The 6,443-nt window shown below is 45.0% G+C and overlaps 1 long non-coding RNA gene across 1 annotated transcript in view; it reads right to left on the bottom strand.

Annotated features, from left to right (window-relative positions):
- Window positions 1-789: 789 nt before the first annotated feature.
- Window positions 790-6,443, bottom strand: part of LOC106146341 — a 19,683-nt gene continuing 14,029 nt past the window's right edge. The window contains exon 3 of the long non-coding RNA XR_001230735.1: window positions 790-1,080. This is a non-coding gene — a long non-coding RNA (uncharacterized LOC106146341). The remainder of the gene's footprint in view (window positions 1,081-6,443) is intronic.

The following is a 6,443-nucleotide window of genomic DNA, read 5'->3' as shown; positions in this document are numbered from 1 at the left end:
TCCTCTAGGGACCCCTCTGTCTCCCTCTCACTGTGTTCTTTTATCCTTGGTCTCCTCTCAGTCCTGGGGACTTAATTTGTGCTCTGTTTATTTTCACTTAGATCATTCAGGCCATTCTGAAACCTCTCTGCCATCAGAATTAAAACTCAAGGAAGGCTGAAACTATGTCCCCCATTTGAAGAGTGTGTAACTCAGTGACCAGGTGGCCACCTTGTTAAGTCCATCTTTTAGGTGGAGAATCGGAAGTCAAGTTCTGGCTTGCATGTAAATCCCATGACGGCAGGGATTTTGTCTGTCTTGCTCACTACCTTATCTCCATGATGTCATCCAGGGTGGGCATTCCACCAAAGTTCCTTTGGTGAGTGAACAAATGAATAGATGACAGGGACTGGGGCCCTCCAAAGGCGTGGACAATCTCACAGTCCTGTGGTGTTTCACACAGCTACCTATGTGGGCCTGGGGGATTTCCACATGGACAGCTGCCTGCTAAACTCAGTAGCTGGGGGAAGGAGCTCCCAGATTTATACTTCAGTGCCCCTTAGGTGAGGTCCTTCCCAGAGACAACCAGCAATCCAGCCCAAAATCTTCACAAGCTTTCTCTGTACTTATTTACTTTTTTATTTTAAAGAGAAAAGAACAAAAACAAATTAACAACTACAAAGACATTAACAAAACAACACAAAAACAATAAAAATGATGCAGAATTTCAAGCAAGGTGATAGGAAATTAACAGTAGTTGTTGTATTACATATTGTTATCTTCAGATTGGTTACTCAGATAACCAGATATAGGAATGAAGACTGATCAAACAATTAAACATTAACTGTTATAAATATAATAATTAACCATTTCTTGTTTTGTGTGTGGTAGGAAGTCAAATTCAGTTGTTGAGTGCCTCCATTCCAGGAGTCAAATTCACGACCTAACACTTGCCAGGCAGGTGCTGCACCACTGAGCTCTATCCCTGGCAAGCTTTCTTCCCAATGTCCAGCACGATTAGATTCAGCAGGAGTTGGAGACAGGCAATCTTGCCTGTTGAAGAGTACAATTGTGTGGTCTTTCTTCTTTCTGTGTATGTATCTGTGTTAAGGATAAAACAAAATGTGACATCAGAAGAAAAATTTTTGAACCTGAAAGACATTGAAGAATTGTCAATCAGTAAAAGAAAAGCTTCATTTTGCCCAACTGTATCAATGTAAATTAACCAATTTGCCTCATGACTTTGAAGCATAATAACAACTAAGCACATCTTAAGTGACAGAGTAGCTAACCATCACTAAAGCTTTTCTTATAGCATTATCAGTATTTAAACACAGAAAACGTTAAATTATGGTCCTATGACTACAGGTCCAAGATGTTTGATTCATTCCTTTGAGAAACTGCTGAAGTATGTGGAGTTCTTCCCCCTATAAGAAAATATACACAAACTTTCCTTTTGGTGTCTCTCTAGAAACCCCTCAGGGGTCCACGAGCCCTAAATTAATAATATTAGAAGACTTGAGGCTGTGGCTATAGCTCAATGGTAGAGCATGTACTTAGCATGAACAAGGCCTGGGGTTTGATCTCCAGTATCAGAAAATAAATAAACAAACAAATAAACTTGGATTGAGATCCAACTTTAACATCTGCTGTCTATATACCTTTGGACACACTGATCAACCTCCGTGTGTCTCAGTGTCCTCATCTGGAAAAGTGGAAGCAATAACTTTTGGCTCTTTAGTCCTTGCACTATGAATCATAATAGCATACATGTGTTCAGGATTAACGTGACCGGGGGGAGAATACCTGGAAAGGAAGAAATGCCTTCTCCCATCACACTCATCCAAGAGCAGGTTACAGCATGCTTGGCTATTCCTGCTCACGTTAGGGAAGTCACAAAAACAGACAGAGACACAGGGCTAGAAGGAAGCATTACCTGCTCCTCCAGCAGGGCTTGCTCATGCTAGTCCTACCTGTAGAAGGCTGGTCCCATGGCTGGGGCCTTGAGTCACTTCTCTCTTATGAAGAAGCAGGGATGAGTAATTTCTGGCTCCCATAAAGCTACAGCTCCCACCATGACTGGCAAAGCCAATGATGCCATGTCATGGAATGAGCACTGGAGTTAGGGCGACCAGCCGTCCAGTTTGTGTGGGACTGTGAGCTTTCCTGGGACCCAGAACTTTTGGTCCTACAACTGGGAAAGTCCTAGGCAAAGCCAAACAAGGTGATCATCCTATGTGGACTGAGAATGGAAAGCCTAGATTTGAGTTCTGGCTCTGCCACTTACAAGCTGTATGATCTGGGCAGGTCACATAAGATCATCTCCTGTTTGTGTTCACCTGGGTTTTGTCATCTAGAACATGGAGCAGATGAGGACCAGAACATATAATATAGGGGAAGCTCCTAGGAGAAAGGAGGAAACTCACAACATAAACACAGCTCACTGAGAGAAGTCTGTGCTTTACGACACCTGCACCCACCGCACTGACACATGACATCACTCCTTGCGCTCCAGGCCATTTTACAAATGGCATTAAATTATACACAAACTTTATATTCTCCTTTTCTGGACAGCAAAGCTGAGGCTCTGTGATTGAAGGATCATGCAGCCAGGTAGTGCTAGAACCACAATCTGGGCATCTGCTCTCAAGACCAACAACACCTCTACAGACAAAGAACCTGCTGAGGTCTGGTGGCAGCAGAGGAAGACGGTGCAGCCCTCAACACACTCTTGATGATTTCTTGTGCTGTGAGACTCAGAATTGAAAACCCCTGTTACAGCTCAGTCTTGCTTCCCTTCCTAAGATTAAGGGAACAGCTGGGAGACCACCATGGAGCCTTGGCGGCCTGAGTAGCACCCGTGGGAAGGAGGACAGAAGCACAAAGTGTTGATTCCCTTCATTACCCACCTATCCCTGTCCATCAGGACAACTCCCCTCCAGACAACAGAGTGCTATGTTTGTTTAATAACAGTTTTAACCATTAGAGAAGTAAAATTTTGCTTTGATATGGAAACATTATAGAGGGTACAGTAAAATAGAAAGGAAAGAAAAATGGTCACCTGTAGTCATTCTATGGAGGAATAACCTGGTCTCTTTTTTAATTTGAAGTCTCCTAAGGGAAACTGTTTAGAAGTTCTATGAACTGAAACTAGGCCCATAACCACAGCCCGCCTGGGCCGCCCTGCGTGCATTCAGCTGGGCTCCAAGATGCACCAGGCCCTAAACAGAGGACAGGTGAGGACAGCCCAGCCCTGCAGGGATCTCACAGGAGCAGAAGACAGAGCACTGAACACTTGTGTCCCAGTCACCCTTACTGCTCATGGGCTCTGGGGTAAGAACATTCAATGTACTAATTTATTCCATTGTTTACAACCTTATGAGTGGAGACTGCTTTTAGCTATAGTACATAGACTGAGAAAACTTAGATCTGAGGGTCTGGATATGGTTTAAGTTTGTCCCTCAAGGATTCATGTGCTGGGAGTTTGGTCCTCGGTGTGGGGATGTTAAGAGGCGAGGCCTAGTGGGAGGTCCTTAGTAGTCCAGGGTAGCCTTCAGGAGGCCCGCGTTAGTTCTCATGAGAAAGTTGTTATAGAAGGAGCAAGAAGGCTGCTGATTCCCTGCCCCACTCTCCCACACCCTCCAGACATGATGCCAGCTGCTGTTAGACTCCTACCATCTAGTCTCAGACTTTCAGCCTCTACAATTGTGAGCTAAGTAAATTTCTTTTCTTTGTAAGACCTCAGCCTGAGATATTTCATTAGGGTGATAGAAAACTAACTGATACACTGGGTTAAAAGAGTTTAAAAACTTGGACAAGGTCACAGAGCTCACAAGGGAGAACTGGGAGACCTGGACCTTCAGAGGCTGACTCCAGAACAGCACAAGGACTGTGACCAGTCAGGTCCTAGGGTGGAAGCAGCCTTCCTAAGGAGGTCAGGTCTAACCTGAAACATACAGATGAGTGCTAGGTAAAGCTCTCACCTCCATTCTTTCCTCCCATCATCCACTAGACTCCAACATCCTTCCCCAGGATCATCGTCCAGCTCTGTCCCCATCAAGGCTCTGCCTGGGGCTCCACCTGCCTGGCTTCCTAGCCTCTTCTGCAGGGCTGTTTCCCCACCAGCCTCCTCTGGCTCCCCTCTTCATGCAAGCTTCTTACCCAGGACACTGTACTGCTCTACTCTCTCAGGGGCATTTGGAAATACCCTTTCTCCCTTTGCCCAAAAATGTTTCAGACATAACCCAGAACCCCCTTTTTCCCAGTACTAAATAGTAATCACAGTTCAGGCTAAAATGCCATACTTGAGTTCCTTCAAATTCCAGGCAGGCTGGGGCATGGATGCAATAAAGAGAACTCTGGGACTCTTCAGCTCCTAGCCACCTAGAAATGCATGACAAGAGTGAGGGCTGAAGGGACTTGAAGGCCTGGGCATCTCCTCCAAACTAAGGTGCAGACCTAACTTTCCCCTAAAGCACAGCCAGCTCACCTTCCAATGGGCTACCGCCTTCCCCAAACCACTCCTGCTCCGAGGAGCAAAGGGGAAGAGGACTACTGATTTCAGGGCGGCAGCACCCCCAAGCAATCTGTCATTGGGTTCGTTTCTGCTTCTCTTTAACTCTGCCAGGGCTGGAGAGGCTCTGAGACACCCTACAGGTGACAATAGCTGTTTCCACCTGCCACAGTGAGAGCTAGGGGAGAAGCCAGTGGGGCTGGAGCAGGAACTGAGCCTTTGACAAAGGAAAACACATAGGCCCTGCCCATCATGAACACACTTCCTCCTCCCAAAGATTTCTCTTTTGGGAGTGCTCATCCCAGGGAACTCCCAGAGACAGAGGAGCAGCACCTGGGAGGAAACCAAGGTCTTACTCAAAGCAAAGCCCTAATGGGAGAGCAAAGGGAACTTTTGACTAGGGTAGCTCTACCTCTGAAAGCTGCTGGTGTGGTAATAGTAATAATAAAAACAGCAGAAACCTACATAATGACTGTGATGTACAAGACATTGCTCCAAATGTTCTGAGGACTTCAAACTCCAATAATCTTGGATCCAGGAAAACTTGTTTCACTGATGCTCTTCACAGGTGGTGGGTTTTGTTGCTAACCTGGTAATCAATTATTTTAACATCACACCACATCATTCACTGATTCAATACTGAGCTTCTACAATAGCCCACACGCTATGCTAGGCACTGGGAATGCAAAAAGAGAGCAGTTCTTTGTCTTAAGGAGCACAGAGTCTTGAAGGAGAAGCAGGCAAATACAGAGGACAGTACACAGCAGTGGGACAAGAACAGTCGAGAAGTATTAATGCAAGTCAGGACATATGCAGTCTCAGGAAAGACTGCTAGGTAGAGGTGAGCTTTAGTGGAGTTTCCACGGATGAGCAGGAGTTAGGGAAAGGGAAGACTAGGCATGCTTAATGGAGGCCTGCAGATGGCCCATGACGGCAACTCCTGGGAATCACATATTGGTCAATAAGGACAGAGTTTGGAAATGAGGTAGAACAAGGTCATGAGATTCCCAAAGCCCTGCCAAAGGAGCCTCCCTGCAAGCCCAGCTTATGCCAAATGGAATAAAGACCAAGTGTCCTTGCCAAGCCAGGCCCACAGTTCAACCCCATGAGCAAATAAATCACTGTCATCATTTGAAGCCATTGTTTTGAGATGGTTTGTTTTTCAGCAACACATAATCAAAACAATCACTTTAGTGATGGGGGCAGCAAAGAGGAAGAGAAAGAAGGCTAAGTGAAAATGACAAGTATCCATTTGTCTTAATTCTCCCAGGCCCTGGTTAGATGCATGCACCATTTGGCTAACATCTGGAAGCAAATTATGTCTGCTAATTAAGATCAGTGCCTGAGTCTAGATAGTGGGAAAAAAATCTTCAGCCTCCAAATACAGGGCATATGTCCAGAATTGGAATAAAGAGACAGGAAGGGAATGGGGCTGTAATACCTGGAAAGTTACAGAGGTCAACATAAAGGGAATGGGTTTCCAATAGCTGGCCATAAGCTTCCATCCTTTTCTCCCCCAGCCCAGTACTGGAGATTGAGCCCAGGGTCTTCGTACAGAGCTATATCCCCAATTTTTTTGTTTTGTTTTGTTCTGTTTTTGTTTTGGTTTTGAGACAGAATCTCACTAAGTTGCTAAATTTCTCAGGTTGATCTTGAACTTGTGATCCATCTGCTTCTGCCTCCCAGAGTTCTGGGACTATAGCAGTACAGCTCCATGTCCAGCTTCCTTGTCTTATTCATGATTTGTACCCATCACTTGGATCAAATTTAGGAGGCCATGCTTATTAAAGTTGCTAAAGACAAGAATCTTCCAATCTTATCAAAAAGAGGAAGGAAAGAACTCAGATTCATGCAACAAGGAATGAAAAGGATGAAATTACTACAGATTCCACAGAAGTTCAGAAGATCATTAATACCTACTTTCAAAATCTTTACTCCCATAGGATAGAAA

Source organism: Chinchilla lanigera, unplaced genomic scaffold, assembly GCF_000276665.1.
Source record: "Chinchilla lanigera isolate Chin_1 unplaced genomic scaffold, ChiLan1.0 scaffold00005, whole genome shotgun sequence".
Lineage (NCBI taxonomy): Eukaryota > Metazoa > Chordata > Mammalia > Rodentia > Chinchillidae > Chinchilla > Chinchilla lanigera.
This window is presented reverse-complemented; position numbering and strand designations above follow the sequence as displayed.